The sequence below is a fragment of the Haliotis asinina genome, chromosome 10 (assembly GCF_037392515.1).
Source record: "Haliotis asinina isolate JCU_RB_2024 chromosome 10, JCU_Hal_asi_v2, whole genome shotgun sequence".
In the NCBI taxonomy this organism is placed as follows: Eukaryota; Metazoa; Mollusca; class Gastropoda; order Lepetellida; family Haliotidae; genus Haliotis; species Haliotis asinina.
In genome coordinates, this window is record NC_090289.1 from 56,336,853 (window position 1) to 56,354,772 (window position 17,920).

The window sequence follows — 17,920 nt, forward strand, 5'->3', positions numbered from 1 at the left end:
GACGACCGAAGAGAGTAATTACCTCCCTTCTCTACACATTGTGCAAGTTCTATTTTGTGTATTGGAAATATTAACCCTGTCAATTCAGGGCGTAAGAAATTAGTCATTAGACTCATTGTGATGTTCCTCTCCACGGAAATCTTTAGTAAAAGGCGAAAGATTTATCCGAATGGATGAAGAGAAACCAGAGTTAACGTTACAGGCTCCTGTCTTCCCCTACTGAAAATATTTCATCACAACATGTAGGTGTCAGGACATGACTTGTAGCATTTAAATAAACTATTTGGCATTATTGTTTCTTTGATATAGAAAGGGTATCGACACAACCCTTCAATTGATATGATAAGGAGATTGAAGTTGAAAAGGGCTACATGCCGCTGTAGCTTGTCAAATAAATACGGACTTTGCGACTCCCGTGCCCGAGGCAGCCATTTTGAACGTTGGTTCGTCGTCATGTATAGTTCGTTATTGTGGTCGACCTCAACATAATATTCAAACCTCCCATTCTCATGCACACGCATTGCAAAGACATCGCTGACGTGGATGACGGCGTCAGCTTGGAAACACTGCTAAACACTTACACTATACTTTTGATCTTGAAAATCACACAAACAACAACAACAGGGTAATGGACGACCGAAGAGAGTAATTACCTCCCTTCTCTACACATTGTGCAAGTTCTATTTTGTGTATTGGAAATATTAACCCTGTCAATTCAGGGCGTAAGAAATTAGTCATTAGACTCATTGTGATGTTCCTCTCCACGGAAATCTTTAGTAAAAGGCGAAAGATTTATCCGAGTGGATGAAGAGAAACCAGAGTTAACGTTACAGGCTCCTGTCTTCCCCTACTGAAAATATTTCATCACAACATGTAGGTGTCAGGACATGACTTGTAGCATTTAAATCAACTATTTGGCATTATTGTTTCTTTGATATAGAAAGGGTATCGACACAACCCTTCAATTGATATGATAAGGAGATTGAAGTTGAAAAGGGCTACATGCCGCTGTAGCTTGTCAAATAAATACGGACTTTGCGACTCCCGTGCCCGAGGCAGCCATTTTGAACGTTGGTTCGTCGTCATGTATAGTTCGTTATTGTGGTCGACCTCAACATAATATTCAAACCTCCCATTCTCATGCACACGCATTGCAAAGACATCGCTGACGTGGATGACGGCGTCAGCTTGGAAACACTGCTAAACACTTACACTATACTTTTGATCTTGAAAATCACACAAACAACAACAACAGGGTAATGGACGACCGAAGAGAGTAATTACCTCCCTTCTCTACACATTGTGCAAGTTCTATTTTGTGTATTGGAAATATTAACCCTGTCAATTCAGGGCGTAAGAAATTAGTCATTAGACTCATTGTGATGTTCCTCTCCACGGAAATCTTTAGTAAAAGGCGAAAGATTTATCCGAATGGATGAAGAGAAACCAGAGTTAACGTTACAGGCTCCTGTCTTCCCCTACTGAAAATATTTCATCACAACATGTAGGTGTCAGGACATGACTTGTAGCATTTAAATCAACTATTTGGCATTATTGTTTCTTTGATATAGAAAGGGTATCGACACAACCCTTCAATTGATATGATAAGGAGATTGAAGTTGAAAAGGGCTACATGCCGCTGTAGCTTGTCAAATAAATACGGACTTTGCGACTCCTGTGCCCGAGGCAGCCATTTTAAACGTTGGTTCGTCGTCATGTATAGTTCGTTATTGTGGTCGACCTCAACATAATATTCAAACCTCCCATTCTCATGCACACGCATTGCAAAGACATCGCTGACGTGGATGACGGCGTCAGCTTGGAAACACTGCTAAACACTTACACTATACTTTTGATCTTGAAAATCACACAAACAACAACAACAGGGTAATGGACGACCGAAGAGAGTAATTACCTCCCTTCTCTACACATTGTGCAAGTTCTATTTTGTGTATTGGAAATATTAACCCTGTCAATTCAGGGCGTAAGAAATTAGTCATTAGACTCATTGTGATGTTCCTCTCCACGGAAATCTTTAGTAAAAGGCGAAAGATTTATCCGAATGGATGAAGAGAAACCAGAGTTAACGTTACAGGCTCCTGTCTTCCCCTACTGAAAATATTTCATCACAACATGTAGGTGTCAGGACATGACTTGTAGCATTTAAATAAACTATTTGGCATTATTGTTTCTTTGATATAGAAAGGGTATCGACACAACCCTTCAATTGATATGATAAGGAGATTGAAGTTGAAAAGGGCTACATGCCGCTGTAGCTTGTCAAATAAATACGGACTTTGCGACTCCCGTGCCCGAGGCAGCCATTTTGAACGTTGGTTCGTCGTCATGTATAGTTCGTTATTGTGGTCGACCTCAACATAATATTCAAACCTCCCATTCTCATGCACACGCATTGCAAAGACATCGCTGACGTGGATGACGGCGTCAGCTTGGAAACACTGCTAAACACTTACACTATACTTTTGATCTTGAAAATCACACAAACAACAACAACAGGGTAATGGACGACCGAAGAGAGTAATTACCTCCCTTCTCTACACATTGTGCAAGTTCTATTTTGTGTATTGGAAATATTAACCCTGTCAATTCAGGGCGTAAGAAATTAGTCATTAGACTCATTGTGATGTTCCTCTCCACGGAAATCTTTAGTAAAAGGCGAAAGATTTATCCGAGTGGATGAAGAGAAACCAGAGTTAACGTTACAGGCTCCTGTCTTCCCCTACTGAAAATATTTCATCACAACATGTAGGTGTCAGGACATGACTTGTAGCATTTAAATCAACTATTTGGCATTATTGTTTCTTTGATATAGAAAGGGTATCGACACAACCCTTCAATTGATATGATAAGGAGATTGAAGTTGAAAAGGGCTACATGCCGCTGTAGCTTGTCAAATAAATACGGACTTTGCGACTCCCGTGCCCGAGGCAGCCATTTTGAACGTTGGTTCGTCGTCATGTATAGTTCGTTATTGTGGTCGACCTCAACATAATATTCAAACCTCCCATTCTCATGCACACGCATTGCAAAGACATCGCTGACGTGGATGACGGCGTCAGCTTGGAAACACTGCTAAACACTTACACTATACTTTTGATCTTGAAAATCACACAAACAACAACAACAGGGTAATGGACGACCGAAGAGAGTAATTACCTCCCTTCTCTACACATTGTGCAAGTTCTATTTTGTGTATTGGAAATATTAACCCTGTCAATTCAGGGCGTAAGAAATTAGTCATTAGACTCATTGTGATGTTCCTCTCCACGGAAATCTTTAGTAAAAGGCGAAAGATTTATCCGAATGGATGAAGAGAAACCAGAGTTAACGTTACAGGCTCCTGTCTTCCCCTACTGAAAATATTTCATCACAACATGTAGGTGTCAGGACATGACTTGTAGCATTTAAATAAACTATTTGGCATTATTGTTTCTTTGATATAGAAAGGGTATCGACACAACCCTTCAATTGATATGATAAGGAGATTGAAGTTGAAAAGGGCTACATGCCGCTGTAGCTTGTCAAATAAATACGGACTTTGCGACTCCCGTGCCCGAGGCAGCCATTTTGAACGTTGGTTCGTCGTCATGTATAGTTCGTTATTGTGGTCGACCTCAACATAATATTCAAACCTCCCATTCTCATGCACACGCATTGCAAAGACATCGTTGACGTGGATGACGGCGTCAGCTTGGAAACACTGCTAAACACTTACACTATACTTTTGATCTTGAAAATCACACAAACAACAACAACAGGGTAATGGACGACCGAAGAGAGTAATTACCTCCCTTCTCTACACATTGTGCAAGTTCTATTTTGTGTATTGGAAATATTAACCCTGTCAATTCAGGGCGTAAGAAATTAGTCATTAGACTCATTGTGATGTTCCTCTCCACGGAAATCTTTAGTAAAAGGCGAAAGATTTATCCGAATGGATGAAGAGAAACCAGAGTTAACGTTACAGGCTCCTGTCTTCCCCTACTGAAAATATTTCATCACAACATGTAGGTGTCAGGACATGACTTGTAGCATTTAAATCAACTATTTGGCATTATTGTTTCTTTGATATAGAAAGGGTATCGACACAACCCTTCAATTGATATGATAAGGAGATTGAAGTTGAAAAGGGCTACATGCCGCTGTAGCTTGTCAAATAAATACGGACTTTGCGACTCCCGTGCCCGAGGCAGCCATTTTGAACGTTGGTTCGTCGTCATGTATAGTTCGTTATTGTGGTCGACCTCAACATAATATTCAAACCTCCCATTCTCATGCACACGCATTGCAAAGACATCGCTGACGTGGATGACGGCGTCAGCTTGGAAACACTGCTAAACACTTACACTATACTTTTGATCTTGAAAATCACACAAACAACAACAACAGGGTAATGGACGACCGAAGAGAGTAATTACCTCCCTTCTCTACACATTGTGCAAGTTCTATTTTGTGTATTGGAAATATTAACCCTGTCAATTCAGGGCGTAAGAAATTAGTCATTAGACTCATTGTGATGTTCCTCTCCACGGAAATCTTTAGTAAAAGGCGAAAGATTTATCCGAATGGATGAAGAGAAACCAGAGTTAACGTTACAGGCTCCTGTCTTCCCCTACTGAAAATATTTCATCACAACATGTAGGTGTCAGGACATGACTTGTAGCATTTAAATCAACTATTTGGCATTATTGTTTCTTTGATATAGAAAGGGTATCGACACAACCCTTCAATTGATATGATAAGGAGATTGAAGTTGAAAAGGGCTACATGCCGCTGTAGCTTGTCAAATAAATACGGACTTTGCGACTCCCGTGCCCGAGGCAGCCATTTTGAACGTTGGTTCGTCGTCATGTATAGTTCGTTATTGTGGTCGACCTCAACATAATATTCAAACCTCCCATTCTCATGCACACGCATTGCAAAGACATCGCTGACGTGGATGACGGCGTCAGCTTGGAAACACTGCTAAACACTTACACTATACTTTTGATCTTGAAAATCACACAAACAACAACAACAGGGTAATGGACGACCGAAGAGAGTAATTACCTCCCTTCTCTACACATTGTGCAAGTTCTATTTTGTGTATTGGAAATATTAACCCTGTCAATTCAGGGCGTAAGAAATTAGTCATTAGACTCATTGTGATGTTCCTCTCCACGGAAATCTTTAGTAAAAGGCGAAAGATTTATCCGAATGGATGAAGAGAAACCAGAGTTAACGTTACAGGCTCCTGTCTTCCCCTACTGAAAATATTTCATCACAACATGTAGGTGTCAGGACATGACTTGTAGCATTTAAATCAACTATTTGGCATTATTGTTTCTTTGATATAGAAAGGGTATCGACACAACCCTTCAATTGATATGATAAGGAGATTGAAGTTGAAAAGGGCTACATGCCGCTGTAGCTTGTCAAATAAATACGGACTTTGCGACTCCCGTGCCCGAGGCAGCCATTTTGAACGTTGGTTCGTCGTCATGTATAGTTCGTTATTGTGGTCGACCTCAACATAATATTCAAACCTCCCATTTTCATGCACACGCATTGCAAAGACATCGCTGACGTGGATGACGGCGTCAGCTTGGAAACACTGCTAAACACTTACACTATACTTTTGATCTTGAAAATCACACAAACAACAACAACAACAGGGTAATGGACGACCGCAGAGAGTAATTACCTCCCTTCTCTACACATTGTGCAAGTTCTATTTTGTGTATTGGAAATATTAACCCTGTCAATTCAGGGCGTAAGAAATTAGTCATTAGACTCATTGTGATGTTCCTCTCCACGGAAATCTTTAGTAAAAGGCGAAAGATTTATCCGAATGGATGAAGAGAAACCAGAGTTAACGTTACAGGCTCCTGTCTTCCCCTACTGAAAATATTTCATCACAACATGTAGGTGTCAGGACATGACTTGTAGCATTTAAATCAACTATTTGGCATTATTGTTTCTTTGATATAGAAAGGGTATCGACACAACCCTTCAATTGATATGATAAGGAGATTGAAGTTGAAAAGGGCTACATGCCGCTGTAGCTTGTCAAATAAATACGGACTTTGCGACTCCCGTGCCCGAGGCAGCCATTTTGAACGTTGGTTCGTCGTCATGTATAGTTCGTTATTGTGGTCGACCTCAACATAATATTCAAACCTCCCATTCTCATGCACACGCATTGCAAAGACATCGCTGACGTGGATGACGGCGTCAGCTTGGAAACACTGCTAAACACTTACACTATACTTTTGATCTTGAAAATCACACAAACAACAACAACAGGGTAATGGACGACCGAAGAGAGTAATTACCTCCCTTCTCTACACATTGTGCAAGTTCTATTTTGTGTATTGGAAATATTAACCCTGTCAATTCAGGGCGTAAGAAATTAGTCATTAGACTCATTGTGATGTTCCTCTCCACGGAAATCTTTAGTAAAAGGCGAAAGATTTATCCGAATGGATGAAGAGAAACCAGAGTTAACGTTACAGGCTCCTGTCTTCCCCTACTGAAAATATTTCATCACAACATGTAGGTGTCAGGACATGACTTGTAGCATTTAAATCAACTATTTGGCATTATTGTTTCTTTGATATAGAAAGGGTATCGACACAACCCTTCAATTGATATGATAAGGAGATTGAAGTTGAAAAGGGCTACATGCCGCTGTAGCTTGTCAAATAAATACGGACTTTGCGACTCCCGTGCCCGAGGCAGCCATTTTGAACGTTGGTTCGTCGTCATGTATAGTTCGTTATTGTGGTCGACCTCAACATAATATTCAAACCTCCCATTCTCATGCACACGCATTGCAAAGACATCGCTGACGTGGATGACGGCGTCAGCTTGGAAACACTGCTAAACACTTACACTATACTTTTGATCTTGAAAATCACACAAACAACAACAACAGGGTAATGGACGACCGAAGAGAGTAATTACCTCCCTTCTCTACACATTGTGCAAGTTCTATTTTGTGTATTGGAAATATTAACCCTGTCAATTCAGGGCGTAAGAAATTAGTCATTAGACTCATTGTGATGTTCCTCTCCACGGAAATCTTTAGTAAAAGGCGAAAGATTTATCCGAGTGGATGAAGAGAAACCAGAGTTAACGTTACAGGCTCCTGTCTTCCCCTACTGAAAATATTTCATCACAACATGTAGGTGTCAGGACATGACTTGTAGCATTTAAATCAACTATTTGGCATTATTGTTTCTTTGATATAGAAAGGGTATCGACACAACCCTTCAATTGATATGATAAGGAGATTGAAGTTGAAAAGGGCTACATGCCGCTGTAGCTTGTCAAATAAATACGGACTTTGCGACTCCCGTGCCCGAGGCAGCCATTTTGAACGTTGGTTCGTCGTCATGTATAGTTCGTTATTGTGGTCGACCTCAACATAATATTCAAACCTCCCATTCTCATGCACACGCATTGCAAAGACATCGCTGACGTGGATGACGGCGTCAGCTTGGAAACACTGCTAAACACTTACACTATACTTTTGATCTTGAAAATCACACAAACAACAACAACAGGGTAATGGACGACCGAAGAGAGTAATTACCTCCCTTCTCTACACATTGTGCAAGTTCTATTTTGTGTATTGGAAATATTAACCCTGTCAATTCAGGGCGTAAGAAATTAGTCATTAGACTCATTGTGATGTTCCTCTCCACGGAAATCTTTAGTAAAAGGCGAAAGATTTATCCGAATGGATGAAGAGAAACCAGAGTTAACGTTACAGGCTCCTGTCTTCCCCTACTGAAAATATTTCATCACAACATGTAGGTGTCAGGACATGACTTGTAGCATTTAAATCAACTATTTGGCATTATTGTTTCTTTGATATAGAAAGGGTATCGACACAACCCTTCAATTGATATGATAAGGAGATTGAAGTTGAAAAGGGCTACATGCCGCTGTAGCTTGTCAAATAAATACGGACTTTGCGACTCCCGTGCCCGAGGCAGCCATTTTGAACGTTGGTTCGTCGTCATGTATAGTTCGTTATTGTGGTCGACCTCAACATAATATTCAAACCTCCCATTCTCATGCACACGCATTGCAAAGACATCGCTGACGTGGATGACGGCGTCAGCTTGGAAACACTGCTAAACACTTACACTATACTTTTGATCTTGAAAATCACACAAACAACAACAACAGGGTAATGGACGACCGAAGAGAGTAATTACCTCCCTTCTCTACACATTGTGCAAGTTCTATTTTGTGTATTGGAAATATTAACCCTGTCAATTCAGGGCGTAAGAAATTAGTCATTAGACTCATTGTGATGTTCCTCTCCACGGAAATCTTTAGTAAAAGGCGAAAGATTTATCCGAGTGGATGAAGAGAAACCAGAGTTAACGTTACAGGCTCCTGTCTTCCCCTACTGAAAATATTTCATCACAACATGTAGGTGTCAGGACATGACTTGTAGCATTTAAATCAACTATTTGGCATTATTGTTTCTTTGATATAGAAAGGGTATCGACACAACCCTTCAATTGATATGATAAGGAGATTGAAGTTGAAAAGGGCTACATGCCGCTGTAGCTTGTCAAATAAATACGGACTTTGCGACTCCCGTGCCCGAGGCAGCCATTTTGAACGTTGGTTCGTCGTCATGTATAGTTCGTTATTGTGGTCGACCTCAACATAATATTCAAACCTCCCATTCTCATGCACACGCATTGCAAAGACATCGCTGACGTGGATGACGGCGTCAGCTTGGAAACACTGCTAAACACTTACACTATACTTTTGATCTTGAAAATCACACAAACAACAACAACAGGGTAATGGACGACCGAAGAGAGTAATTACCTCCCTTCTCTACACATTGTGCAAGTTCTATTTTGTGTATTGGAAATATTAACCCTGTCAATTCAGGGCGTAAGAAATTAGTCATTAGACTCATTGTGATGTTCCTCTCCACGGAAATCTTTAGTAAAAGGCGAAAGATTTATCCGAATGGATGAAGAGAAACCAGAGTTAACGTTACAGGCTCCTGTCTTCCCCTACTGAAAATATTTCATCACAACATGTAGGTGTCAGGACATGACTTGTAGCATTTAAATCAACTATTTGGCATTATTGTTTCTTTGATATAGAAAGGGTATCGACACAACCCTTCAATTGATATGATAAGGAGATTGAAGTTGAAAAGGGCTACATGCCGCTGTAGCTTGTCAAATAAATACGGACTTTGCGACTCCCGTGCCCGAGGCAGCCATTTTGAACGTTGGTTCGTCGTCATGTATAGTTCGTTATTGTGGTCGACCTCAACATAATATTCAAACCTCCCATTCTCATGCACACGCATTGCAAAGACATCGCTGACGTGGATGACGGCGTCAGCTTGGAAACACTGCTAAACACTTACACTATACTTTTGATCTTGAAAATCACACAAACAACAACAACAGGGTAATGGACGACCGAAGAGAGTAATTACCTCCCTTCTCTACACATTGTGCAAGTTCTATTTTGTGTATTGGAAATATTAACCCTGTCAATTCAGGGCGTAAGAAATTAGTCATTAGACTCATTGTGATGTTCCTCTCCACGGAAATCTTTAGTAAAAGGCGAAAGATTTATCCGAATGGATGAAGAGAAACCAGAGTTAACGTTACAGGCTCCTGTCTTCCCCTACTGAAAATATTTCATCACAACATGTAGGTGTCAGGACATGACTTGTAGCATTTAAATCAACTATTTGGCATTATTGTTTCTTTGATATAGAAAGGGTATCGACACAACCCTTCAATTGATATGATAAGGAGATTGAAGTTGAAAAGGGCTACATGCCGCTGTAGCTTGTCAAATAAATACGGACTTTGCGACTCCCGTGCCCGAGGCAGCCATTTTGAACGTTGGTTCGTCGTCATGTATAGTTCGTTATTGTGGTCGACCTCAACATAATATTCAAACCTCCCATTCTCATGCACACGCATTGCAAAGACATCGCTGACGTGGATGACGGCGTCAGCTTGGAAACACTGCTAAACACTTGCACTATACTTTTGATCTTGAAAATCACACAAACAACAACAACAGGGTAATGGACGACCGAAGAGAGTAATTACCTCCCTTCTCTACACATTGTGCAAGTTCTATTTTGTGTATTGGAAATATTAACCCTGTCAATTCAGGGCGTAAGAAATTAGTCATTAGACTCATTGTGATGTTCCTCTCCACGGAAATCTTTAGTAAAAGGCGAAAGATTTATCCGAATGGATGAAGAGAAACCAGAGTTAACGTTACAGGCTCCTATCTTCCCCTACTGAAAATATTTCATCACAACATGTAGGTGTCAGGACATGACTTGTAGCATTTAAATCAACTATTTGGCATTATTGTTTCTTTGATATAGAAAGGGTATCGACACAACCCTTCAATTGATATGATAAGGAGATTGAAGTTGAAAAGGGCTACATGCCGCTGTAGCTTGTCAAATAAATACGGACTTTGCGACTCCCGTGCCCGAGGCAGCCATTTTGAACGTTGGTTCGTCGTCATGTATAGTTCGTTATTGTGGTCGACCTCAACATAATATTCAAACCTCCCATTTTCATACACACACATTGCAAGGACATCGCTGACGTGGATGACGGCGACAGCTTGGAAACACTGCTAAACACTTACACTATACTTTTGATCTTGAAAATCACACAAACAACAACAACAGGGTAATGGACGACCGAAGAGAGTAATTACCTCCCTTCTCTACACATTGTGCAAGTTCTATTTTGTGTATTGGAAATATTAACCCTGTCAATTCAGGGCGTAAGAAATTAGTCATTAGACTCATTGTGATGTTCCTCTCCACGGAAATCTTTAGTAAAAGGCGAAAGATTTATCCGAATGGATGAAGAGAAACCAGAGTTAACGTTACAGGCTCCTGTCTTCCCCTACTGAAAATATTTCATCACAACATGTAGGTGTCAGGACATGACTTGTAGCATTTAAATCAACTATTTGGCATTATTGTTTCTTTGATATAGAAAGGGTATCGACACAACCCTTCAATTGATATGATAAGGAGATTGAAGTTGAAAAGGGCTACATGCCGCTGTAGCTTGTCAAATAAATACGGACTTTGCGACTCCCGTGCCCGAGGCAGCCATTTTGAACGTTGGTTCGTCGTCATGTATAGTTCGTTATTGTGGTCGACCTCAACATAATATTCAAACCTCCCATTTTCATGCACACGCATTGCAAAGACATCGCTGACGTGGATGACGGCGTCAGCTTGGAAACACTGCTAAACACTTACACTATACTTTTGATCTTGAAAATCACACAAACAACAACAACAGGGTAATGGACGACCGCAGAGAGTAATTACCTCCCTTCTCTACACATTGTGCAAGTTCTATTTTGTGTATTGGAAATATTAACCCTGTCAATTCAGGGCGTAAGAAATTAGTCATTAGACTCATTGTGATGTTCCTCTCCACGGAAATCTTTAGTAAAAGGCGAAAGATTTATCCGAATGGATGAAGAGAAACCAGAGTTAACGTTACAGGCTCCTGTCTTCCCCTACTGAAAATATTTCATCACAACATGTAGGTGTCAGGACATGACTTGTAGCATTTAAATCAACTATTTGGCATTATTGTTTCCTTGATATAGAAAGGGTATCGACACAACCCTTCAATTGATATGATAAGGAGATTGAAGTTGAAAAGGGCTACATGCCGCTGTAGCTTGTCAAATAAATACGGACTTTGCGACTCCCGTGCCCGAGGCAGCCATTTTGAACGTTGGTTCGTCGTCATGTATAGTTCGTTATTGTGGTCGACCTCAACATAATATTCAAACCTCCCATTCTCATGCACACGCATTGCAAAGACATCGCTGACGTGGATGACGGCGTCAGCTTGGAAACACTGCTAAACACTTACACTATACTTTTGATCTTGAAAATCACACAAACAACAACAACAACAGGGTAATGGACGACCGAAGAGAGTAATTACCTCCCTTCTCTACACATTGTGCAAGTTCTATTTTGTGTATTGGAAATATTAACCCTGTCAATTCAGGGCGTAAGAAATTAGTCATTAGACTCATTGTGATGTTCCTCTCCACGGAAATCTTTAGTAAAAGGCGAAAGATTTATCCGAATGGATGAAGAGAAACCAGAGTTAACGTTACAGGCTCCTGTCTTCCCCTACTGAAAATATTTCATCACAACATGTAGGTGTCAGGACATGACTTGTAGCATTTAAATCAACTATTTGGCATTATTGTTTCTTTGATATAGAAAGGGTATCGACACAACCCTTCAATTGATATGATAAGGAGATTGAAGTTGAAAAGGGCTACATGCCGCTGTAGCTTGTCAAATAAATACGGACTTTGCGACTCCCGTGCCCGAGGCAGCCATTTTGAACGTTGGTTCGTCGTCATGTATAGTTCGTTATTGTGGTCGACCTCAACATAATATTCAAACCTCCCATTCTCATGCACACGCATTGCAAAGACATCGCTGACGTGGATGACGGCGTCAGCTTGGAAACACTGCTAAACACTTACACTATACTTTTGATCTTGAAAATCACACAAACAACAACAACAGGGTAATGGACGACCGAAGAGAGTAATTACCTCCCTTCTCTACACATTGTGCAAGTTCTATTTTGTGTATTGGAAATATTAACCCTGTCAATTCAGGGCGTAAGAAATTAGTCATTAGACTCATTGTGATGTTCCTCTCCACGGAAATCTTTAGTAAAAGGCGAAAGATTTATCCGAATGGATGAAGAGAAACCAGAGTTAACGTTACAGGCTCCTGTCTTCCCCTACTGAAAATATTTCATCACAACATGTAGGTGTCAGGACATGACTTGTAGCATTTAAATCAACTATTTGGCATTATTGTTTCTTTGATATAGAAAGGGTATCGACACAACCCTTCAATTGATATGATAAGGAGATTGAAGTTGAAAAGGGCTACATGCCGCTGTAGCTTGTCAAATAAATATGGACTTTGCGACTCCCGTGCCCGAGGCAGCCATTTTGAACGTTGGTTCGTCGTCATGTATAGTTCGTTATTGTGGTCGACCTCAACATAATATTCAAACCTCCCATTCTCATGCACACGCATTGCAAAGACATCGCTGACGTGGATGACGGCGTCAGCTTGGAAACACTGCTAAACACTTACACTATACTTTTGATCTTGAAAATCACACAAACAACAACAACAGGGTAATGGACGACCGAAGAGAGTAATTACCTCCCTTCTCTACACATTGTGCAAGTTCTATTTTGTGTATTGGAAATATTAACCCTGTCAATTCAGGGCGTAAGAAATTAGTCATTAGACTCATTGTGATGTTCCTCTCCACGGAAATCTTTAGTAAAAGGCGAAAGATTTATCCGAATGGATGAAGAGAAACCAGAGTTAACGTTACAGGCTCCTGTCTTCCCCTACTGAAAATATTTCATCACAACATGTAGGTGTCAGGACATGACTTGTAGCATTTAAATCAACTATTTGGCATTATTGTTTCTTTGATATAGAAAGGGTATCGACACAACCCTTCAATTGATATGATAAGGAGATTGAAGTTGAAAAGGGCTACATGCCGCTGTAGCTTGTCAAATAAATACGGACTTTGCGACTCCCGTGCCCGAGGCAGCCATTTTGAACGTTGGTTCGTCGTCATGTATAGTTCGTTATTGTGGTCGACCTCAACATAATATTCAAACCTCCCATTTTCATGCACACGCATTGCAAAGACATCGCTGACGTGGATGACGGCGTCAGCTTGGAAACACTGCTAAACACTTACACTATACTTTTGATCTTGAAAATCACACAAACAACAACAACAGGGTAATGGACGACCGCAGAGAGTAATTACCTCCCTTCTCTACGCATTGTGCAAGTTCTATTTTGTGTATTGGAAATATTAACCCTGTCAATTCAGGGCGTAAGAAATTAGTCATTAGACTCATTGTGATGTTCCTCTCCACGGAAATCTTTAGTAAAAGGCGAAAGATTTATCCGAATGGATGAAGAGAAACCAGAGTTAACGTTACAGGCTCCTGTCTTCCCCTACTGAAAATATTTCATCACAACATGTAGGTGTCAGGACATGACTTGTAGCATTTAAATCAACTATTTGGCATTATTGTTTCTTTGATATAGAAAGGGTATCGACACAACCCTTCAATTGATATGATAAGGAGATTGAAGTTGAAAAGGGCTACATGCCGCTGTAGCTTGTCAAATAAATACGGACTTTGCGACTCCCGTGCCCGAGGCAGCCATTTTGAACGTTGGTTCGTCGTCATGTATAGTTCGTTATTGTGGTCGACCTCAACATAATATTCAAACCTCCCATTTTCATGCACACGCATTGCAAAGACATCGCTGACGTGGATGACGGCGTCAGCTTGGAAACACTGCTAAACACTTACACTATACTTTTGATCTTGAAAATCACACAAACAACAACAACAGGGTAATGGACGACCGCAGAGAGTAATTACCTCCCTTCTCTACGCATTGTGCAAGTTCTATTTTGTGTATTGGAAATATTAACCCTGTCAATTCAGGGCGTAAGAAATTAGTCATTAGACTCATTGTGATGTTCCTCTCCACGGAAATCTTTAGTAAAAGGCGAAAGATTTATCCGAATGGATGAAGAGAAACCAGAGTTAACGTTACAGGCTCCTGTCTTCCCCTACTGAAAATGTTTCATCACAACATGTAGGTGTCAGGACATGACTTGTAGCATTTAAATCAACTATTTGGCATTATTGTTTCTTTGATATAGAAAGGGTATCGACACAACCCTTCAATTGATATGATAAGGAGATTGAAGTTGAAAAGGGCTACATGCCGCTGTAGCTTGTCAAATAAATACGGACTTTGCGACTCCCGTGCCCGAGGCAGCCATTTTGAACGTTGGTTCGTCGTCATGTATAGTTCGTTATTGTGGTCGACCTCAACATAATATTCAAACCTCCCATTTTCATGCACACGCATTGCAAAGACATCGCTGACGTGGATGACGGCGTCAGCTTGGAAACACTGCTAAACACTTACACTATACTTTTGATCTTGAAAATCACACAAACAACAACAACAGGGTAATGGACGACCGCAGAGAGTAATTACCTCCCTTCTCTACACATTGTGCAAGTTCTATTTTGTGTATTGGAAATATTAACCCTGTCAATTCAGGGCGTAAGAAATTAGTCATTAGACTCATTGTGATGTTCCTCTCCACGGAAATCTTTAGTAAAAGGCGAAAGATTTATCCGAATGGATGAAGAGAAACCAGAGTTAACGTTACAGGCTCCTGTCTTCCCCTACTGAAAATATTTCATCACAACATGTAGGTGTCAGGACATGACTTGTAGCATTTAAATCAACTATTTGGCATTATTGTTTCTTTGATATAGAAAGGGTATCGACACAACCCTTCAATTGATATGATAAGGAGATTGAAGTTGAAAAGGGCTACATGCCGCTGTAGCTTGTCAAATAAATACGGACTTTGCGACTCCCGTGCCCGAGGCAGCCATTTTGAACGTTGGTTCGTCGTCATGTATAGTTCGTTATTGTGGTCGACCTCAACATAATATTCAAACCTCCCATTTTCATGCACACGCATTGCAAAGACATCGCTGACGTGGATGACGGCGTCAGCTTGGAAACACTGCTAAACACTTACACTATACTTTTGATCTTGAAAATCACACAAACAACAACAACAGGGTAATGGACGACCGCAGAGAGTAATTACCTCCCTTCTCTACACATTGTGCAAGTTCTATTTTGTGTATTGGAAATATTAACCCTGTCAATTCAGGGCGTAAGAAATTAGTCATTAGACTCATTGTGATGTTCCTCTCCACGGAAATCTTTAGTAAAAGGCGAAAGATTTATCCGAATGGATGAAGAGAAACCAGAGTTAACGTTACAGGCTCCTGTCTTCCCCTACTGAAAATGTTTCATCACAACATGTAGGTGTCAGGACATGACTTGTAGCATTTAAATCAACTATTTGGCATTATTGTTTCTTTGATATAGAAAGGGTATCGACACAACCCTTCAATTGATATGATAAGGAGATTGAAGTTGAAAAGGGCTACATGCCGCTGTAGCTTGTCAAATAAATACGGACTTTGCGACTCCCGTGCCCGAGGCAGCCATTTTGAACGTTGGTTCGTCGTCATGTATAGTTCGTTATTGTGGTCGACCTCAACATAATATTCAAACCTCCCATTTTCATGCACACACATTGCAAGGACATCGCTGACGTGGATGACGGCGTCAGCTTGGAAACACTGCTAAACACTTACACGATACTTTTGATCTTGAAAATCACACAAACAACAACAACAGGGTAATGGACGACCGCAGAGAGTAATTACCTCCCTTCTCTACACATTGTGCAAGTTCTATTTTGTGTATTGGAAATATTAACCCTGTCAATTCAGGGCGTAAGAAATTAGTCATTAGACTCATTGTGATGTTCCTCTCCACGGAAATCTTTAGTAAAAGGCGAAAGATTTATCCGAATGGATGAAGAGAAACCAGAGTTAACGTTACAGGCTCCTGTCTTCCCCTACTGAAAATATTTCATCACAACATGTAGGTGTCAGGACATGACTTGTAGCATTTAAATCAACTATTTGGCATTGTTGTTTCTTTGATATAGGAAGGGTATCGACACAACCCTTCAATTGATATGATAAGGAGATTGAAGTTGAAAAGGGCTACATGCCGCTGTAGCTTGTCAAATAAATACGGACTTTGCGACTCCCGTGCCCGAGGCAGCCATTTTGAACGTTGGTTCGTCGTCATGTATAGTTCGTTATTGTGGTCGACCTCAACATAATATTCAAACCTCCCATTTTCATGCACACGCATTTCAAGGACATCGCTGACGTGGATGACGGCGTCAGCTTGGAAACACTGCTAAACACTTACACTATACTTTTGATCTTGAAAATCACACCAACAGCAACAACAGGGTAATGGACGACCGAAGAGAGTAATTACCTCCCTTCTCTACACATTGTGCAAGTTCTATTTTGTGTATTGGAAATATTAACCCTGTCAATTCAGGGCGTAAGAAATTAGTCATTAGACTCATTGTGATGTTCCTCTCCACGGAAATCTTTAGTAAAAGGCGAAAGATTTATCCGAATGGATGAAGAGAAACCAGAGTTGACGTTACAGGCTCCTGTCTTCCCCTACTGAAAATATTTCATCACAACATGTAGGTGTCAGGACATGACTTGTAGCATTTAAATCAACTATTTGGCATTATTGTTTCTTTGATATAGAAAGGGTATCGACACAACCCTTCAATTGATATGATAAGGAGATTGAAGTTGAGAAGGGCTACATGTTGCTGTAGCTTGTCAAATAAATACGGACTTTGCGACTCCCGTGCCCGAGGCAGCCATTTTGAACGTTGGTTCGTCGTCATGTATAGTTCGTTATTGTGGTGGACCTCAACATAATATTCAAACCTCCCATTTTCATGCACACGCATTGCAAGGACATCGCTGACGTGGATGACGGCGTCAGCTTGGAAACACTGCTAAACACTTACACTATACTTTTGATCTTGAAAATCACACAAACAACAACAACAGGGTAATGGACGACCGAAGAGAGTAATTACCTCCCTTCTCTACACATTGTGCAAGTTCTATTTTGTGTATTGGAAATATTAACCCTGTCAATTCAGGGCATAAGAAATTAGTCATTAGACTCATTGTGATGTTCCTCTCCACGGAAATCTTTAGTAAAAGGCGAAAGATTTATCCGAATGGATGAAGAGAAACCAGAGTTAACGTTACAGGCTCCTGTCTTCCCCTACTGAAAATATTTCATCACAACATGTAG

The 17,920-nt window shown here is 40.6% G+C and overlaps 29 non-coding genes across 29 annotated transcripts; all 29 read right to left on the reverse strand.

Annotated features, from left to right (window-relative positions):
- Window positions 1-72: 72 nt before the first annotated feature.
- Window positions 73-193, reverse strand: LOC137254975 (U5 spliceosomal RNA). The gene has a single exon (XR_010954332.1). It is a non-coding gene; the product is annotated as a U5 spliceosomal RNA (small nuclear RNA).
- Window positions 194-703: 510 nt separating this feature from the next.
- On the reverse strand, window positions 704-824 carry LOC137255104 (U5 spliceosomal RNA). The gene has a single exon (XR_010954453.1). It is a non-coding gene; the product is annotated as a U5 spliceosomal RNA (small nuclear RNA).
- A 510-nt stretch (window positions 825-1,334) lies between these two features.
- Window positions 1,335-1,455, reverse strand: LOC137254976 (U5 spliceosomal RNA). Its single transcript, XR_010954333.1, has one exon. It is a non-coding gene; the product is annotated as a U5 spliceosomal RNA (small nuclear RNA).
- Window positions 1,456-1,965: 510 nt separating this feature from the next.
- LOC137254977 (U5 spliceosomal RNA) lies at window positions 1,966-2,086 on the reverse strand. Its single transcript, XR_010954334.1, has one exon. It is a non-coding gene; the product is annotated as a U5 spliceosomal RNA (small nuclear RNA).
- A 510-nt stretch (window positions 2,087-2,596) lies between these two features.
- LOC137255105 (U5 spliceosomal RNA) lies at window positions 2,597-2,717 on the reverse strand. Its single transcript, XR_010954454.1, has one exon. It is a non-coding gene; the product is annotated as a U5 spliceosomal RNA (small nuclear RNA).
- A 510-nt stretch (window positions 2,718-3,227) lies between these two features.
- On the reverse strand, window positions 3,228-3,348 carry LOC137254978 (U5 spliceosomal RNA). The gene has a single exon (XR_010954335.1). It is a non-coding gene; the product is annotated as a U5 spliceosomal RNA (small nuclear RNA).
- A 510-nt stretch (window positions 3,349-3,858) lies between these two features.
- On the reverse strand, window positions 3,859-3,979 carry LOC137254979 (U5 spliceosomal RNA). Its single transcript, XR_010954336.1, has one exon. It is a non-coding gene; the product is annotated as a U5 spliceosomal RNA (small nuclear RNA).
- A 510-nt stretch (window positions 3,980-4,489) lies between these two features.
- Window positions 4,490-4,610, reverse strand: LOC137254980 (U5 spliceosomal RNA). Its single transcript, XR_010954337.1, has one exon. It is a non-coding gene; the product is annotated as a U5 spliceosomal RNA (small nuclear RNA).
- A 510-nt stretch (window positions 4,611-5,120) lies between these two features.
- On the reverse strand, window positions 5,121-5,241 carry LOC137254981 (U5 spliceosomal RNA). Its single transcript, XR_010954338.1, has one exon. It is a non-coding gene; the product is annotated as a U5 spliceosomal RNA (small nuclear RNA).
- Window positions 5,242-5,754: 513 nt separating this feature from the next.
- On the reverse strand, window positions 5,755-5,875 carry LOC137254983 (U5 spliceosomal RNA). The gene has a single exon (XR_010954339.1). It is a non-coding gene; the product is annotated as a U5 spliceosomal RNA (small nuclear RNA).
- A 510-nt stretch (window positions 5,876-6,385) lies between these two features.
- Window positions 6,386-6,506, reverse strand: LOC137254985 (U5 spliceosomal RNA). Its single transcript, XR_010954341.1, has one exon. It is a non-coding gene; the product is annotated as a U5 spliceosomal RNA (small nuclear RNA).
- A 510-nt stretch (window positions 6,507-7,016) lies between these two features.
- On the reverse strand, window positions 7,017-7,137 carry LOC137255106 (U5 spliceosomal RNA). The gene has a single exon (XR_010954455.1). It is a non-coding gene; the product is annotated as a U5 spliceosomal RNA (small nuclear RNA).
- A 510-nt stretch (window positions 7,138-7,647) lies between these two features.
- Window positions 7,648-7,768, reverse strand: LOC137254986 (U5 spliceosomal RNA). The gene has a single exon (XR_010954342.1). It is a non-coding gene; the product is annotated as a U5 spliceosomal RNA (small nuclear RNA).
- Window positions 7,769-8,278: 510 nt separating this feature from the next.
- Window positions 8,279-8,399, reverse strand: LOC137255107 (U5 spliceosomal RNA). The gene has a single exon (XR_010954456.1). It is a non-coding gene; the product is annotated as a U5 spliceosomal RNA (small nuclear RNA).
- A 510-nt stretch (window positions 8,400-8,909) lies between these two features.
- LOC137254987 (U5 spliceosomal RNA) lies at window positions 8,910-9,030 on the reverse strand. Its single transcript, XR_010954343.1, has one exon. It is a non-coding gene; the product is annotated as a U5 spliceosomal RNA (small nuclear RNA).
- A 510-nt stretch (window positions 9,031-9,540) lies between these two features.
- LOC137254988 (U5 spliceosomal RNA) lies at window positions 9,541-9,661 on the reverse strand. The gene has a single exon (XR_010954344.1). It is a non-coding gene; the product is annotated as a U5 spliceosomal RNA (small nuclear RNA).
- A 510-nt stretch (window positions 9,662-10,171) lies between these two features.
- On the reverse strand, window positions 10,172-10,292 carry LOC137254989 (U5 spliceosomal RNA). The gene has a single exon (XR_010954345.1). It is a non-coding gene; the product is annotated as a U5 spliceosomal RNA (small nuclear RNA).
- A 510-nt stretch (window positions 10,293-10,802) lies between these two features.
- LOC137254990 (U5 spliceosomal RNA) lies at window positions 10,803-10,923 on the reverse strand. The gene has a single exon (XR_010954346.1). It is a non-coding gene; the product is annotated as a U5 spliceosomal RNA (small nuclear RNA).
- Window positions 10,924-11,433: 510 nt separating this feature from the next.
- Window positions 11,434-11,554, reverse strand: LOC137254991 (U5 spliceosomal RNA). Its single transcript, XR_010954347.1, has one exon. It is a non-coding gene; the product is annotated as a U5 spliceosomal RNA (small nuclear RNA).
- Window positions 11,555-12,067: 513 nt separating this feature from the next.
- LOC137254992 (U5 spliceosomal RNA) lies at window positions 12,068-12,188 on the reverse strand. The gene has a single exon (XR_010954348.1). It is a non-coding gene; the product is annotated as a U5 spliceosomal RNA (small nuclear RNA).
- A 510-nt stretch (window positions 12,189-12,698) lies between these two features.
- On the reverse strand, window positions 12,699-12,819 carry LOC137254993 (U5 spliceosomal RNA). Its single transcript, XR_010954349.1, has one exon. It is a non-coding gene; the product is annotated as a U5 spliceosomal RNA (small nuclear RNA).
- A 510-nt stretch (window positions 12,820-13,329) lies between these two features.
- Window positions 13,330-13,450, reverse strand: LOC137254994 (U5 spliceosomal RNA). The gene has a single exon (XR_010954350.1). It is a non-coding gene; the product is annotated as a U5 spliceosomal RNA (small nuclear RNA).
- A 510-nt stretch (window positions 13,451-13,960) lies between these two features.
- Window positions 13,961-14,081, reverse strand: LOC137254996 (U5 spliceosomal RNA). Its single transcript, XR_010954352.1, has one exon. It is a non-coding gene; the product is annotated as a U5 spliceosomal RNA (small nuclear RNA).
- Window positions 14,082-14,591: 510 nt separating this feature from the next.
- LOC137254997 (U5 spliceosomal RNA) lies at window positions 14,592-14,712 on the reverse strand. Its single transcript, XR_010954353.1, has one exon. It is a non-coding gene; the product is annotated as a U5 spliceosomal RNA (small nuclear RNA).
- Window positions 14,713-15,222: 510 nt separating this feature from the next.
- LOC137254999 (U5 spliceosomal RNA) lies at window positions 15,223-15,343 on the reverse strand. Its single transcript, XR_010954354.1, has one exon. It is a non-coding gene; the product is annotated as a U5 spliceosomal RNA (small nuclear RNA).
- A 510-nt stretch (window positions 15,344-15,853) lies between these two features.
- Window positions 15,854-15,974, reverse strand: LOC137255000 (U5 spliceosomal RNA). The gene has a single exon (XR_010954355.1). It is a non-coding gene; the product is annotated as a U5 spliceosomal RNA (small nuclear RNA).
- A 510-nt stretch (window positions 15,975-16,484) lies between these two features.
- Window positions 16,485-16,605, reverse strand: LOC137255001 (U5 spliceosomal RNA). Its single transcript, XR_010954356.1, has one exon. It is a non-coding gene; the product is annotated as a U5 spliceosomal RNA (small nuclear RNA).
- A 510-nt stretch (window positions 16,606-17,115) lies between these two features.
- On the reverse strand, window positions 17,116-17,236 carry LOC137255100 (U5 spliceosomal RNA). Its single transcript, XR_010954449.1, has one exon. It is a non-coding gene; the product is annotated as a U5 spliceosomal RNA (small nuclear RNA).
- Window positions 17,237-17,746: 510 nt separating this feature from the next.
- On the reverse strand, window positions 17,747-17,867 carry LOC137255020 (U5 spliceosomal RNA). Its single transcript, XR_010954373.1, has one exon. It is a non-coding gene; the product is annotated as a U5 spliceosomal RNA (small nuclear RNA).
- Between the last annotated feature and the right edge of the window lie 53 nt (window positions 17,868-17,920).